Below are 18,337 nucleotides of genomic sequence, written 5' to 3' on the forward strand. Positions count from 1 at the left end.
CTGAATATGTGTTTACATCTATGTGTGTATGCAGCGATATGTTTATTGAGTTTTGCATCAGTTCTGCTACCATCTATGTTTTTTATTTTTTTCTTAAAGAATAAAAAAATAAATTAAAAAGTGCGACCACACCAGTGGGAAAGTTCATTGTACAAGGTATGAATTTCTTATAAGTGAGGTTACATGTTCATGAAAAATGCAGAAAATATATGAAAACAATACTTGCTTCCACTACATTCCCCCCCTCCTGCCAAAAAAAATAACCAAGCTGCTAATGTTGTATGAACACAATCTTCTTGGATCACAAATACGTTATTTCACCTCTATTTATGTCTGTAAGTCATTTCTCTCTCATATTCGGATGTGAACTCCTTGGGGCAGAAATCATCTTTTTGGCCTATATTTCAATAGCTTTGTGCTCTGTGGTAAGACCTTTGTGCACTGATACATAAAAATAGTATCATTACAGGGCATTTTGAAGCTAACAAAGTAAAAAAGCCATTATGAATATTCTAGCCTTCTTGGCAATTAATGGTTATTGATACAGGCTCAGGCAGCAATGCACTGGCTCTATCACATTTTATCTTGGAATCACCACAGCAAGAACAGCTTTCAAGGACCATCTCTTAGAATAAAAGAGAATCTGATGCCAAGAGACCTTTCAAAAAATCTGAGGGTCATATACTGAAACCTTCAGTCTTGAACACAGTACTGGATTTTACATCTGATCTCATTTCTTCTGCTGGAAACAAGATCTTACTGCTGGCAGCCTACATGTCTAGGAAGGGCAACAGAACTGGGTCCTGATCCACATGTACTGTCAGTACCATCAGGTACATCCATTGCCCACCAAGACACTAGAAAACACTATAACCTGCTTGTCTTATTGGCCATACAGAAAATCCAGAGAACTATCCTATGGAAAGAAAGGCTTTTAAAGGTTCTAAAGAAATGCAATGATTTGTTTTAAAACATAATAGTACAAAAAGCTGTTAAGAGACATGGTTTTGATTATATACTTCCCCTTCCTATTAATTCAGTTATCAGCTGAACAAACTGCCAGCAAGTTTACAATGAATAACACAACATTTTTTACTCTTCCTTCAAGACACTATATTATTAATTTCAGAGCCTTACTAAATCAGGTATTTAAACTTGGTCATGCTATATAAACATGATATGAGAGAAAGTAATTGCTTATTATAATATAGTCTAGCTAAAATTAGACATTGATCCTTCAGTATCTATTTAGCATAGGCCATTAATTTTTAAGAACTGTTTTCAGCTTAATGTTGAATGGCAATACGAATAAAATGTCATTTCCAGAACAAGTGTTACAAATGTAAGGTCATATAGTTAATATTTATAGTTTTGCATTTTCTCAGTGTAAATATTATATGATATGCACCCCTCCCACCCAAAAACCCCAAAACAACTGTATTGCTTTTTATATTAAAAAGTCCCAAACAACAAAGCACAATGACTCTAAAGTGCTTACCTAAATAAATCAGAGAGGCACAAGAGATAAATGCTGTTTTCAAAAATGCCTTGGATGAGGAAAAATGCTATTTGAAGACAAAATTCCTCTAGGAATTTGACAAGTTTTGATAATGCTATTACTAGGAAAGACTTTTTAAAGGCGATGGCACTGTACAATAGTGACCAACTGATCTATCTGGAAAGTGAGAAAAGATCGCAAGAACAAGTTAGACTTGAAAGTTAATAATTCATCACAGGTACTGTTCAGAGCTATTCTCTTTAAAGGGAATTATCTCAGATTCCAAACCCCTTGTATCTTTCCCTTCTTTAATCAGCTACCATTAGGATTAGTCGTAGACAAAAAGTAGGTAATTGCCTGCTTGTGGTAAATGCAACAGCTCCTCTCTGCAAAACACAGACAAGTAAAATTCACCATGTTGCAGGTATGTTCTGGGACTTTCAGAAGTTGTATGAGCCCAGGAAGGATATCTGGGTTATTTTCAACTTTCACAATGGAACTGACTGGATGAAGAAACATTAAATGGCAACAACCCCAAACAAATGCTATCAAATTGGAATTAATTCATAGACATCCAGAAGTTAGCCTCATGATAAGGGTGGATAAGAGATATAACATGCTAGGAAATTGACCATGTACAGCACCAGAAAGAACTCAACACCCAAGGACAGAGGGTGTTGCAAATGTCCAAGGAAAGTATTTTAACTTTTAGTGAAATCTGTTACAATATTTCTCTAATAGTGAAGAGCCCTTCTAAGCTTATATTTGTGCTTGTATTTTTTCTCATTCTAGAGTCCATAGTAGGAAAAGACCCAGGTATGTGCTTGTACCCTTTGCTGTTCTGAGATTGTTGCAGCAGAAATCCATATTTGTGTGACAACGTGCAGTCATGCTGCATTCTAGTGGATCTCTGTATTGCTACAACTGGGGTATCAGGTTGGTAAACCATGCTGAAGAGGGGACCTTTCCTGACAGATAGGCATGAATGCTCTGCAACAGACCATGGTCTTCAGCTCTTCAGAATGGAAGAACCATTGATCTGCCTAACACCCTCCTGGCTGTGAGTTATTCTGAAAGTCACAGAAGGTTTGATAATCAGAAGTGGGTAATGCAGTACCATTAACAAAGACATAAGGCATTGCACATTTGATTCAGAAAACTATATAGCTCTTCATTGCATGCTCCCCTCAGAAAACACTGGATATTTTTCAGGTGTCCTGTTGCTTGAAACAAACTCCTCTGCAGCCAAACAGAAAGAAACGCAGAAAGAAGCCTTTCTTGATTCTAGTCTTGGTATTGAAGAAACTATCTAAATAGTCTTAGTCTCTATGTTCAATCAGAAAGAAATTATTTTTCTGCAGTTTGCCTCTTTCTCATATCTAATCAATTGATAAAAAGGGTTGAAAACATACAAAAGGATCACTTTGCCAGGCTCCTCAAGGAATAAAGAATGTTCATATTCTTCGCCTTCCACACTGGGAGCTGTGATAGAAGAGTTGTTCCATGGTGGTTTTGTGCCTTGGCTGCTTTCTGTTTCCCTGTGCTCTGCTCCATCCTCCTGTATGTTCACTGCAACTTCATCAGCCACTTAAGCAGTGGAGAGCCTGGCAAGCTTCAGGAAAAGAGCTGAGCTCCCTCACCAACACCACTTTTCACGGTCACAAGTTCATGAGCATTGCTAGAGTTTCAGACTTAGAACCAAATGTCTGTGGGACTTAAAAACAATTTCCCTGTCTGACTCTGCTGGCTGCTCCCACTCATTGATTTATGCTTGTGATGCTTGGAGCTGCAGCATAAATCTGGTTATGTAATAGAAACTTGATCACAGAGAAAGTCAATGCAGGAGGACAATGGAGATGAAATTACACCCTGGCACTACTTTTTTATTAACTCTTTCTTAGTTCACCTTAGCTGCTTCTCACAGGCAAGTTTTCTGAATTTAGGAAAAGGACTGTCTCAGTACTTACAGTAACATCAGACTGACAACTCGTTCCTCTGCTATACTGGGACCAAATAGAATAATTTTCTAGAAACACCATCCTTTTGCGACAAAAAAAGCTTTTTATATCTTTTTTTCAGTTAATTATAATGAAAAACGGCCAATTCTTTCACATCTAACATAATATCTATATAAACAAGTTATTTAAACAAACATAGATATTTCATATGATCAGAGTATTTCCAGCTTGGGTGGGGTTTCTGAGGAAAGTTTATTTACTGGATTGTTTGTTTGCTTGTTTCATTTTTGTGGCACTTAATTAATTACTTAGCCACAATTTTACAGCTGAGCTGCAGAATCTGTGAAAGCAGGAGGTTTAGCAGGCCCACAGAAGAATTTCTGACAGCTTCAGTTAACATCATTCCTCATTTTAAGGTTGCAGTTCTTCAAACCATTCATACATGAAACTTCCCCTTTATGTTCTCATAATCTGATTCCTGCTGTTATCAGAAACCCTGTTTTTATTAGAAACTCATTTATCACAGATCTTTTTATTCATGGCTTCATTATTTGAAGTCCTGATTGTGATACAATTTCAGTTTTTCTTTGACTGAAGCTAGGGGATTTGCATATTTGATATCTGGGATTTAGGGAGAAACATGGGGATGAATATCAATAAAATCATTATCTGTTCTTCAAGGTGAGCTTTCCTTCTCATGACTATAAGCAAAAAAGCGTTTTATTTTATATGCATATGCCCTTTAAAAAACTCTGGTAATAACATGATCCTTCTGTTACTCAGCATAAGATGACCCAAATCATCAATAACTCAAATATATGTGAAAAACATTAACGGAGCTCATATAAACAATATTTCATTAGTGTCCCAAGAGCAGTATTAGGAAATATGAAGCTAACACTCTTATGAAAACTTGTCTGGAAATGATTACATGAAGACTAGAAGAAGACTAAAAATCCCACTTTGTCCAGGTGCTCCTGAAGTTGCTTAGCAACTGCCTCCTTAATCATGTTCTCCAAAAAGGGAGGTTTGACAGAGGATAGTAATTAGATGGTTTCTTGAGGAGGGTCAAGACCTCAGCATACTGTAGCCACGATGTCACTTTGCCCTTCAGATAGAGGTGTTAATGAAATGCCCATCCACCGGGAAAATCCTTTCTCGCTGACTTTCATGAGCCCTGTAGTTTCCACATTGGAGCTCTTCATCTGCTCCTGGGACAAGTCATTGTCAAAATCAGCCCTGGGTATGCTCATAACCTCTTGTTCTGACATCCCTGGTTGATAGCTGACAGTTGCAGATATGAAGGATTTTGCCCATCAAAAATACGAAGAAAAATTCACAAATTTCCCGTGCCAGAGAGTGATAGGAACTCGACTCTTATTAACTTTGCCAAGGAGCTCTCAACTGTGCATCACAAATGTAAATAACTATTCAGTCAGAAGTTTGGAGTAAAAGAATTGTAGTGAAGTAGATCAGGAAAAATGATTATTTCATGGAGATGGGGTGGTTAATATTTTGGAAAAGAGTTTCCCATCATCACAAGAAATTCCAAAATTTTATTCATGAAAATACAAATATGATGTTTGTTCCCATGCACATGAAAAAAAATTGCTGAAGTCCTCTCTAATAACTGGAGAAGACTGAAGGAAGTGGGATACTGAGTTCCTTGATGCTGTCTTCACTGGCACTGAATCATAATTTTCATTCAGTAACAGTTCAACATATTCCTTGTTCAGTCTTTTACTACTAATGTACAAACTCTTCTTCTTGTGTACCTATCAAGTCTCAGGTCCATCTGAGCTTTGTCTTTCCTGACACCTGCCTACATATGCAGGCAACATTTCTGATTTTCTCCTATGCACTATGTCCTTTCTTCTGCCTCTTGACTTTTTGCACTGCATCTCACTAGGTACAGACAAACCTTCAGGCCCAGGAAGGGACACAAGGTTAATCTGACTCGGCTAGTTTTAGCAATGTGTCACGTGTCTACTTATTAATGAGTCTTAAAATATTATCCTTGTTTTTGTTTGTTTGTTTTTAAATAATCAATTACCTTATGAGTGATTAATTGATCCCTATCAGTTCAGCAAAAAAGTTGCCCCTTAACAATACATTATTACAGTATTGCCTTATCATGACCTCTTTATTCTTGCCCTTGTGCATATGTACCTACTGTGACTGCTGTTCTGTGTTCCTTTACCTCTTTTTATATTTTGTTAAAAAAAAAATTTACTTTGTAAAATGGAAGTTTTTCCTTTGTTCCTCTTCTACTTAAGACAGCATAGAAGCTTTTAAAATGTTATTTATTTATTTGGTTTTTTTATTTATTTATTAAAAATAACATCTCTTTCTGAGCCACTTACAATTTATTGGAGGTTTTCCTTTCTTGAGTTTACATATACTATACTCAGCTCTTTTTACATGTATGCTGGAAGGGATTCCAGGATATTGCAGAATATTACTGATTCACCTCCAGTCTAACAAAAACACTTTTCAGTTTACCTGAGGCCTTAAACTTCCTTACCTTTCTCATACTACAAATAAATTTGTTCATCATCCCTCTTTCCCAGTCTTCAATTTTTCATTTCATTTAAATAAATATATATTTGTAAAATAGTTTTGTATCCTAGATGAGAAATGTACTTTTATCTTGCTCTGCTTCATATTAGAAACTAGAATATTCATAACAGTGTGCAAAGGCCCTAATTTGACAAAACTGTGTTTTTTAAAGTTGGACTTGCTTACACTTTTTACACTAAGCACGTATGTTTATGTTGGTTGACTTAACATAGAAAATAATAAAAATAACAAACAGATTTAAAACCACCATTGTTTATAATGAAGTCCTCCTCATGTTTTAAATGGTTTATCCCTTTTCCAAGTAAATGACTGATCTGATCTCAAATGTGTGTAACAGATGTGTTACAGGTCTTTTCACAAAAGACCTGTAAGATGCTCTTCATTACCATTATTTTTAGTATTGTAACTTATTCCTGGTCCTAAAACCCCTTGAAGAATATAAGCTTTATCTTTTGTTTAAGGAGAGAAACATCGTTCTGTGGGAAAGCCAGAACCTAAAACTGGACCTCTGAGGACCCCGTCTTGCAATGCAATCAAAAACCTTGATAGTTATTTGGAAAGATGCTTCCATGACATCATTCAGAACCACAATCCTCAAAACTTATGAAGGGAAATAATATTTAGTGAGTTAAAAAAAAAAATGTTTCAATGCTGTGTGTGATTTAGGATATAATTGTTTACATCGAATTCAAAATCTACATATACATTGGTGTATCACTATACAATACTAACTTATTTAATGTGTACAATTAAAAGTAATCAAAATTCCAGTTCAATTAATCAACACAGGGAATAATACGTACTCTAATCAGAGTTCCTTACAGAAAATATTTGTTGTTTATGCTGTTGATGGGGACATTTTGAATGAAGATTGATTTTGTAGTTTTGTAGAGTAGGAGATTTTTTTCTTAAGGTAAAAATTGTCCTATAGCTCTCTTCCTTTCTTTTTTTTTTTTGTTTTGGTTGGTTGATTGGACTTATGTTTGGTTTTTTGTTGTTTTTTTGGGGAGTGGGGTGGGTGGGGTGGATGGTGTTCTTATTATATTTCCTGCTACCTGGAAATGCTGTATTAATTTACTTGGAATTTTGAAAAAGAAATTACTTAATTTTTGCGTGGGAAAGTACTAAGTTTGTGACAGAATCTTATGAGTTTGAAACTGAGGGAGGTACAGAGTACTAGAGCAAACAGTACTGGAAATATTTTACACTTTTCAAGCACTGCAAATCTTTTAAGAGCATTGCAAGCATTGCAGTTGTAGGTTATGGCTGACAGTTCCTTCTGGGTGTAAGAATTTATGGCTAGATAAGAGCAAAAGTAATGGGGAAAAGGCATTGGATACTCATCATCTACTCAACCTCACCAGGAAAAATGCAGATATCTTCCTATGCATCCTTTCTCCTCTCAATATTCCCCTTGAAATGACCAATAGTATAATTTTTTTCCTGAGACTTAATGGGGTTTCCAGTGCCTGCTGGAGACAGGAATTTCCTATGAATGACCATAGTCTTTTGCAAATCTCAAGTAGTTTGCAGACTGCATTGTGGAATGGTCTTCTGACTGTTCTCAGGGAACGCTTTTGCGGTTTTTGGTTTGTGCATCGAATCATGTACCATTGCATCAGTAACACACCCATTGCCATGAATACTTATGTGGATAAAGATCATTCACTCATTACTTCTTGTTAAGGCACAATACTCAGAAATGGCAGCCACTTGAATCAAGGTCTGATTTCCATTTTAAACTTCCACATTTCCAAGGTGCTTAAAGTGCGTGAGCTCACACACTGCAGCTCTCACTGCACAGAGCTCTCTCCATGGCTGAAGGAAGAAGATGAGGTCCAGACCTTCAGGTTCATTTCTGGAGATGTCTTTTTCTCTACCTTTACTGAATACATGAGGACCTAAAGTAGGTGCCCTGACCTAACTTGTTGAGATTCATCACTCATTGGAGTGTTTAACTTAAGCTCCTACCATTAAAAATACAAGCTTGAATGTCATAGTCTTAAACCTTATATCTTGGACTTGGATTATTCTTCAAGAGTTTAGGTACTGATACTTAGTAGACTACATGCATGTTGGTATTCTTCATTCTAATCTTCATTTGGATTATCAATAGGAAGAGCTATGATCTTCAGGAGTTAATCTTTCAATATAATAATCTAACCAAGACATACACAAAATTCTGCAGGCTAAAAATGTAAAACCTGTCTTTTATTATCTTTGCTTTTCAAAGTATGAGATGCTGTAAATGTATTCAGTTTTGTCACTAATTATGAGGGATTTTGTTGGGTAACTTGTTTACCAGTAATAATTAATAATACATCATAATTTTAATTATGACTATGATAATAATTTCTAAATCAGAATTAATTCTCAGGAAATAATAGGAATATTATAATTACACACTTATACGGGGATTCATTTTGTAATAACTATCCATGAAACTTCAGAGGTCTTATATAATCTATTCCATTAATATTTTCATTCATTTATGGAAAAACAGCATATTGTATTTATCTGACAATTACTTCTCTCACAGAAAACCATATATTGGAACACATATTTTATTCATAATTAAGACTAACCTAAACTGCCCCTTTCATATTAGTTTGAGAGTCTGATATAAGTTCCTTTGTAGTATCCTAAAATAAAAATTACTAGCGAATCAGTTGCTCTTTGTTAAATGGTTGATTCCTAAGACTAGAAGTTTATTGTATAAATAGAATATGCAAGTGATCAAACACTACTGAGTAACTCACTGACAGCTGAATGCATAATTTTGCCTGCCCTTGTGACTTTTTATGCATCCACAGGGTTTTTTGAAGAAACATTTAACAACATGATTATATGTGCCTGAAATCCAGTGAAATTAATGAAATCAAATATTGATGGAAATCCACTGAATTCAAGCACACAAAATTTAATGCAATGGTTAACATAGTTATTGCTGACTTACTGGAAGAAGCAGAACTAAGGTTCAAAGCAGCTAAATAAAAAAGTTAAAGTTAGAGAAAATTAAAAAAGAGAAAGAATAGAAAATAGGATAATATTGAAGACCTAATGAAAAGGCAACAAAGAGCAATACAAATTGTGCTCACCTCTTCAAAATTCTTCAGCTCTTAATAGAAGAACTCTATGCCCCATACCATCTGCCAGCTGTGAACAGAAAGAAATTCACACATACAGGTACTGTAAAGTACAATCTAATTAGTGTACTAAAGCTTAATATATTTGAGGTTTTTTTCTGTAAATATAAAAACAATTATAATAGAACAAATCTATTCCCATGACAATATAATGAAGAGGCTTATGCTACTGTAATGAAATGTTTCATTATTCTGCATCATGACTTACTGAATATATTATATATTCTCATGTACCACAATTAAAATGGTAATATACAGGAGCAGACACACAGAATCTGAATCACTATAAAGCACTGAGCAGACTACCTAGATTTCCTAACTTTTTCATGGAACTGTCACTCTGAAGTGTGACTTTCTTGATCTTTGTGACTTTAGATACATCTCTTCAACAACAATCAGTGAAAGCTTTGCAATATATCCAAGAATAATTGTTTCTTCAAATTAAAGAAAAAAGATGTATAGCAAATCCCTCACAGGTATAAACAAAGGTATTACTTTTCCATCACTTAGGCTATCCACTCTACGGGCTTGAGGATGGAACTATAAGGCCACATCAAGAAAGCAGCAGTGAAGCAGAACAGCTATAGAGAGCACTGTATTTTCTCACGTGCAGAAAAGCATGAATTTGAAGGATCAGCTTCTTTCCCTTGGCCATCCAGGAATTACAAGAAACCCTGGGGGCACCAGCCAACAGGGACCTCAAGAAGGAGGCCTGTGCCTGAGCAGGTTTCGGTCTCAATGTTAAGCATTACCATATCGTTTTAGTTCTGCCTGAGATCACACGTGTTCTCCTCTTGAGTGGTCATCCAGCACAGTTTTTCTCATATTTTTGGAGAAGGTAGCCTTCCCCTGGACATTTGGGTTATATTTAAGTTTAGTTCCTTAAGTGTAGCGAATCCAGTAATAATTACTGCTGAGAAATATTTACTCTTAACCTTTTGTTTTAAATGCAATGTACACTTGCTGTCAATTAAAGATAGTGACTATCACACTGTCAGCAGCACACAGCTAGGAACAGTTGGAGAAAGCCGCTTGGACTTGATCATCCTAAAGGCCTTTTCCAGCCTAAATGATGCTATGAATAAGCAAGAAGAACCACAGGTCTGGTGCCCAGTGGTTAGGACTTCATTTAGTACAAGGCATGCATTGGTTTCACTTGAATGGTTCCATTTTCTTTGCAAGGAAAATGTATAAATACTCAAAGGACTCATAACCAGAAACATAGCCAAGAGTACCATATTGTGAAATCTACATTAAGGACATGCTGTAAAACCAGTAACAAGCAGTTCTACAGGAAAGCCTTTCCAATGGAGAATTGCTGGATCCCAAGAGAAGAGCAACAAGCCAGTTTCCTGGAGCTGATTTTTAATAACCACTTCAGGAATGGATCAAATTGCCTTTACAACTATTACTGTAAGTTTTTTGGATTAGGAACTCAGTTGTAAAATTTAGACAATTTCGGCAGCCCTGGCAAGGTGGGGAAACTACATTTCAAGTGTTGCTGCTTCTGACTTAGCTCTACAGTAAAAGGGTTGGATCGCTTCCTGCATGCTGTGCTCTCTTGGTGCCAAGGGGTACAGTGATCTATCAGCTGAGATGACAGAGAGCACACTGCTCTTCTTGAAACATTTGTTTTGGAATTAAATTTTGTCTGCTTGAAGTGTCATAGTAACACAGCAGTAAAAAACACAATGTATTTTAAACAACACTCACAACAGCTGGTAATACAACAGGAAGGTTTCCATGCCTATTTGCACAATACACTATATGAGCAACCTTCCCATTACTCCAAAAACAACAATGAACACTGTGGATTATAAGCCATACCAAATATTTCATGGCCCTAGTGACCAATATGAGACTGATGCCACTGAAAAAAGAAATGAAACACATTCATAGCTATAATTAAAATTAAACTTTACCATTGTTTTGTTATAGGCCCATTGCTTGCAAACTTAGTTGTAGTTCTCCCGACAGCCACCTCCAGGATATACCACATGGTCATGTTGCCTTGCCCATGTTGCTGCATAACATCATTTGCTATGGTTTTCTTTACTTTTACTTTCCTTTTTTAATTACCCCAAACACATACATTTGAAAGTCAGCACATTCTTCATGTACTGTTATAGAGACTATCTGGGGCAGGGTTAGAGAGTGATAGAAACTTTTTAGCTGCTCATGCCTGCTGTACTTGCCAGCTGCCCCAGAACAAACCAGATTCCCCATATTACCCCACTACTACCCCACTGTATATGAATTTTCTGGGAAAATTTTTAATAGAAAATAATTTTTCATTAATTTAATTTTATTTTCACATATTCCTTATTACTAAACTATGGAAACATCTTTTTAACTATCTGCAAGCACAAACTATTGATAATTGATTGATTATTTTAGTGTCCTACTGACTGCAAAAACGTTCCCTACAGAACTCTCAGAGAAAGAGGCAGGAAGAGAAAAAGATGTAATAGAAATATATAGAGAGGGGCTATTTTCTCATTCTCAAACTGGGCAATGCTGAAGAAAAAGCTGTGAGAATACAGCTGACATCATTGTCAGCCATGGGTTGAGAGGACACACACAGTAAGATGAAACTAGGACTGAGATAGAGAGGGAATATAGGAGATTGGAATTACCCTGATGAGCAGTGACTCAGAAGGACTAATCTGAAATCACATACAACTGATGGGAAGACACAGGTATTGAAAGAGAAATAGAAGTACTTGGGATAGACAAGTCTGGAAGACCCTGAAAGCTTTCTCTCTGTGAAGTGCAGGTTCACAGTTCTCTTCTACTGCCTGATCTGTTCCCACATTCAGTCTTTACCCTCGAGACATAACACTGTATAGATGCATAGTCCTGTAGCTTTGCTAAGAGGGCAGATCTGTCTCAGTAGCCTTTTGTAAGCTCTAATTCAGACAGATTTTGATTTTTTTCTAAAAGTATAGCAAGCTGCTTACAACAACAACTAAACCAAAGCTTCCATCAATGAAATTATCAGGTTGTAGACTTACTCAGAACAATTTTGAAATGTGTTACTCATGAGAACACTATTGAAAAAGTCTCCACATATTGTGTAAATTAAAAAATTATTTTGGACATTGATATCTGTTTTCAGGAAAAAAACACAATGCTTGAGGTTTTGCCATTTTTCTGGGTTCTGTTGTGTTTGTGGAATTTTTAGAGATCAAGAAGTCAAAGTTGGTCTACTTTTCTCAGGATTTGACTACATATAAGACTTTTGAAAACAAAAGTACAAATGTACCTTATATTAAAATATACTAAATCCCTCAGTGGGGACTCTTAGTGTGTTGAAAGTGGGTTAAGTTTATTGGAGTGTGTAAGAAAAAAAAATGAAAGGAGAATAGAGAGGATTCTGAATCTTTCTAAAGATAAACAGGGCTGTAATGTACAGCTTGTTTTAGCTTGTGGTGAAGGATAGTGGTTAGGGAGAATGATCACAAGGCTTTTGTGGAAATGAGGTACACCAGGGCATGTTATAAAGAAGAGATCCAGAACTTAACAAATCCAGTGCTCAGTTTCTCCAATTCCCTTCTAAATGCAACCAGTGCATGAAGTCTCATCTCATAGTCACTGTGGCCTGAATACTTTCCAATATTTTATATGTTCCAAATTATTATAAATTCAGCTTCCCATATAAAAGACAGAGGAATGTAACATGCTTTTGGTGTGAGACTGAAAGCAGACATGGCTACATCCCAGCTGGTGAAAAAGTGGTAATGAATTTCAAATAAATTTTAAACATTTGTTAAACTCCTTCTGAACAGTTTTACTTGCTACTAGTAAAATATAGATGCCATAACTGAACATTCACACTAAAGATTTTAATTACACCAAGACTGAAAATACAGTATAATATTGAAATAGTGTCTCTCCTGTTCCACTGGCCTGCTGCTCTTAAAAAAATTCCAGAGTAAACTTGGTTTCACTTCTTTCTCAATTTCTTACTTAGTTTACAATTGAAATCTACAGTTTCATAATGATCATTGAAACTAGGCTGATTTATATCTGATCATCTGTCTTAGAGCTGAATCTTAACATCTATATTATAAAAACTCCTTTATTTCTATTTTATAATTCTTTAAGTAGATTTCTTTGAAAACCAGATTTCACCAAATCTGTTTTTATAGATTTATACACTGCATTTGTCTCTCTTACTAGCTAGTGTTAATAAAAATAATATATAATAATTTTTTAAAAAGTAAAAATAAAATAAATAGGTAAAAACAAGAGCAGTTAAGTGGAAAAAGGCGTGCCATGCCAGCTCAGATTTTAAGAGTGAGCCAGGAAGTCAAGTCCTTTCACTTCAATAGAATTAAGCTGGTTCCTCCCAATGGAGGTTTTGCTTGTGCATAGTCAGACCAAAGTAGCTATCATAGTAGTTTGTAATTATCCTAGGTTTAATTACATATATAGTATGGAAGCTGAAACATCTGATTTTGACTTGTAGAAATAGAATCAGCATGTCCTATTTTCAGTTGTCTAGTTATGTTTTTTACTTCTTTTCTTCTTGCCCTGAAATGAAGGAAACTCCATCCAACATCCATCATCACAGGAGGAATGGAAGATGGGGTAATGTATATTATACTTCTGAAAAGTCAGTAAATTGCACTAGCTGCAATGAGTGCAGTAAAGATTCTCCTTTTCATTGCTTCCATCTGCTGGTTTCCTTTTGTGTTGAACTGGGAAGATGAAAAGCATCCCATTGTTTAGAACTGGTGAAAGTTTATCTAATAAGAAAACAGGAATTTCCCATTTTACATCATAACCTACTCTACTTTGCTAATAAATAGAAAAATGTAAAGGCATTTATACAATATTGTAAGCTGCTAGTATGTACGTTTACCAAAATTTAGCATAGTATTTTTTCAGTTACCCCAAATTTTTTAGCTAAAGACCCTTTCACAGGAACATAACGAATTGGCTTGATTTTCAAAAGCATGCTTTAAAGTTTCTGCACTGCTTGAGTAGTCAGCATCTGAAAGAAACCCAACCAATCAAACCACAAAACCAAAACCAGTTTAAGACATTAATTAGTTGTTTAGCTTTAGACATTCAAGTCTTACAAATTGCAGCTTTTTCTAAGATTTGCAAAAAGTATCTTACTGAATTCTCAAACATATCAATGAAATATCTCTATCTATTTAACTATTTTGTTGAATGTTGGCTGTCCAGAATCGTTTCCATGTATATAATTTTCTTTTGCATTGAAATGTGTATAATTAACTAATTTCAAATGTTATTTTTTAAAAGTTTGCAAACTTCTTTAATGCTAAAAATCTTCACTCTTTTGAGAGTATGCAATATCCTCAGTATGCAGACATTTGAGTGATAGAGGTATTCTCATTACATGAAACTTATAAAATTTGAATGTCTGAATATCAATTGGATGTGATGCCTATCTGTATACAGTCAAGATTAGTTACTTTATAAATTGGCCACTCTGGGATGCCTCTCTCCCCCTCCACTTCTGTATTAATTTCATAAAGAGTAAAAAAAGATTCAAAATCATCCATGTTATTTGAAAAACAGTCTGCAACATAAGACGCATTTCACTTGACCTAACTACTAATATTTATAATGAAGATGCCTATATGGAAATAGTTACTTTATAATCCTTCATGTGCAATAGGAAGAAAACACTTTTGGAAAATAGTTCATCTTACCTATATTAGATACTTGGTTTAATGAAAAAGAAATTATTCAGAATAATTTTGACTCCTCTTTTTAATCTCTGGTGAAGTTGTAGGCACCTAGCTCTGATGCACACACCTGTCTTGCAAGTATCTGAGTTTGGAGAGGCACATCCTGTCTGGCAGCAAGGTCATACTTTTTATATCCTCTGTTGTTGCAAATAGCGATGACAAATGGAAAACCAACCATGTGGGCCCTTTCAAATGCTTGGATTTTGAGAAGCCAGCACAGTAAATGGGTTATCGATATAACCACAAAGAAAGAAGTTGGGAGTTTTTCAGTAAGTTTTGCTTACACAATTTCATTAAAGCATGATGCTGTCTGGGCCCTGAGAACTTTAAAGTAAGTTGTCAACCACAAGAGAGCAAGAACAATATTTAGACCTATTACATAATATAACCAATTAGCCCATCTAAAGAACTTTCAGGACTTCAAATTAGGATAAAGCATGTTTTTTTTTCTCTTTTTATTGAAGATATTATTCATCAATTTAATTGCAAAAAAATAAAAATTACATTCACCACTATAATAATAAAACAAACAAAAAAGCAGACAAAAAAGGAATAAAATAGTTGTGAATTTTGGAAAGATGTTGCTGAACCCAATCATACAACTTAGTAAATTCTTCTCATTCTCTTCACAAATATTTCTATTTAATGTAATTGTATCCATGTTCTTGACCTGTTATTCACCTCAGCCTCATCTGATCTAGTTATGTTGCTAGATGAGTGTAAACGAAACAGACAGATAATAAATCTCAGTATACAGGTGTACCAAAAGCGTTCACAAAACTCTGGTTATCTTTGAGCTACCTTGTGTCATAGGATCCATATCTTGCCTTGTTATATGAGGGGAAAAAATGTCATCACCACAAGTTCACAAGAAGAACTTGCCTTTAAACAGGCTATGATGGGAAGAGACTAACCCTGATGGTCTGAACAACAGCCACCAATCACTATGCTTTGGCAAAGCTCTTCCTGGATCCTTGGAACCTCACAGGGACACTACCAAGACTCAAGAAGCCAATTTGAATATTTAGTCTCTCTAAAATTGGGTGATCATGCAGATACTGTGCGTCTGGGTAAGTCGTTCCCCCAGGGGCTTATAAAAATAAATACTATATCTAAAATATAATAGCCAAAATGCAGGTGGTGAATTCTCTCTTTGCCCTATACTTGCAGCTCTTCTTGGTGTGACCTGATGTGCCACTGATATAAATGGGCCTTCTCTGAAAAACAATTGCTGAGGTACATGCACCATCCACAAGGGATCAAGAGGCTCATCACTGGGATATGAGGTGTTCCTTGTATGGATGATGGGTTTGATGATATGGGCAATAGGGTGTAGGTTTTCTTTTTAGTGAGTGGTATATTAGAGTCTCAAATTTTAATGAATTCCACAAATAAAAGATGGTGAAATACCAATGTTTTGCAAACTACACGCAGGTAGTTTAATCTTGAAATCTGGCTACATAAACAATATTGTAACCAACATTTTTTACCCTGTCTTCTGTGTTGATATTCTTGGAATTGCTAGTTAAACAGCAATAGATCACTTTCATTACCAAAAATAAAATATTGAGATAGAATCATTGTGGGTTTTTTTTACTTTCACCTCAACTTCATCAATCACACTGAGAGTAATTGATCTGTTCTGGGTAATGGAGACCTATCTTCGGGTGGGAAGAGATTTGTTGTTCTAGCTGAGGCCTTTGGCACACTCACTGTAGTGCTCCAGAACAGTGCATAAAGTGGGGACAATAGGCTCTATGCCGCTCACCTGGCTGTCTTCTCCACAGCGTTTGGTACCAGACTTCAGAAAGCTTGTATTGGAGAAGAGAACTTGCAACAAGAGTGTTCTAATGGTGGCCTTTAAAGGAGTGTAAACCCTCCTGGAAATGATTCTTCTTTTCCCCCTTTTTGGATGAAAATAATGAAACACTCATCAGAGATTCTGATTCTGTCAGGAACAAACAGCAGCTTGATGAGCTTCTACAACTGCTGTTCATGCAGATACCCCAAGGAAAAACAGAGAATTAATAGCTTATTTGCTTTGCTTAGTGAGAGAGAAGCTGGTGCTTGTAGAAGAATAATTCAGTCAGAGAAATTGCTAATAAATACATAATTTCTTGTTTATTTTCAGATAAAATTTCCCCTGACTTCAGACAGACCGATCTTTGTGAGACATAAAACCACGCAGTGCAGGGAGGACGCTTCTGGTGGTAGAGGATCTTAATCGTGTTTAAAAAATAATGCTTATGCTGCAGAAGCATTCAGCATATTACCATGGAGAGGGTAGAAATCTTAAACAGTTTTCACTCACCTCAGGTGGCTGGGCTGGAGCACAGTATCGCACTGCTGATCAAAAGCAGAGTATTTGTTCTTTAACCTCTGCACCCAACCCCAGTAAAAGCAAAGGTCACAGAACAGAGGGGTTACCCTATCTGCCACCCCAGCCCAGCAACTAAGCCTCTAGCAAACACATTAGTGTTTAATTTGTCATCCTCGATGGTGTGGCACCAGCACCTGTTGTCCCACCACTCCCTGCAAGCAGTCGGCGGGGCTTTGTGCAGGCAGCAGAGCAAGGAGGAGATGTGTCGGCCAGGAAACGCATTAGCGCAGGGGCTGGGTCCACATTCTTTGAGTTTGTTGCCTTACCTTGAACACTGGATTTTAACACACAGCATGAGGGGCAGTCGAGAAGGGACTGGAAGGCAGCAGCCACACGATGAGTGGCAACTGCTTGTTCTCCAAACATCCCCCCCTCTCCTCTCTTCTCTTCTTGCCTCCATCCTCCCCCACTCTGCAAACAAAGAGTGTTTTGATTGCTTGGATGACAGCACAGGAATTTTGCCTTTTCAAAAGCACTTGCTATATATACACAACCTAAGTACTGTAACCAGAAGCACCTTTAAAAGCCATCACGGGTAATGGAAGTTATAGCAGAGACCACTTGCATTTTGAACCAGGGTTTCTAATGAACATATAAAACACAAAGACAAATCTGCACATTAGTCCAACATCATGATGGGCAAGAGTCAGTAAGAAAATGATTTAATAGGTTGCCAGAATAGTTTTTGATTCCCTCCAGTCCCTCTGTTTACAAAGTCCTATGTTTACAAAGCTGTCTCAAATATACCATTTAAATTCATTGCATAATGCACAAAAATCAATTTTCTTGTTCAGCAGCCAAAGGGCAGGAGAACTAATTTCTGTGCACTACAGCATCATTTCAAACTGGTCCTTTTGAGAAAGGTTTCCAAATGTGCATTTAGATGAAAGGCACTACAGGGTGATTACATACATATTTGGGGTGGCAGTCATAGTTCTCCAAAAGGAGAAAAGATTTCTGGGAAGTCTGAGAAACATGAAGACAGGTGAGTAAATCTACATGCAGCAGAACTTCTCAGTTTAAATGGAATTCTTAAAATTAATCAATAT

The 18,337-nt window shown here is 36.2% G+C and overlaps 1 long non-coding RNA gene across 2 annotated transcripts in view; it reads right to left on the reverse strand.

The window, feature by feature from the left end:
- Positions 1-17,276, reverse strand: part of LOC139668652 (uncharacterized) — a 54,778-nt gene extending 37,502 nt beyond the window's left edge. Inside the window, exons 1-3 of one of the 2 annotated variants that reach the window (XR_011697102.1) lie at positions 17,220-17,276; positions 16,677-16,812; positions 9,135-9,192 (exon numbers count right to left, since the gene is read on the reverse strand). This is a non-coding gene — a long non-coding RNA (uncharacterized lncRNA). The remainder of the gene's footprint in view (positions 1-9,134; positions 9,193-16,676; positions 16,813-17,219) is intronic. The other variant, XR_011697101.1, reaches the window with a different exon arrangement.
- Positions 17,277-18,337: the final 1,061 nt, after the last annotated feature.

This window comes from Pithys albifrons, chromosome 2 (assembly GCF_047495875.1).
Source record: "Pithys albifrons albifrons isolate INPA30051 chromosome 2, PitAlb_v1, whole genome shotgun sequence".
In the NCBI taxonomy this organism is placed as follows: Eukaryota; Metazoa; Chordata; class Aves; order Passeriformes; family Thamnophilidae; genus Pithys; species Pithys albifrons.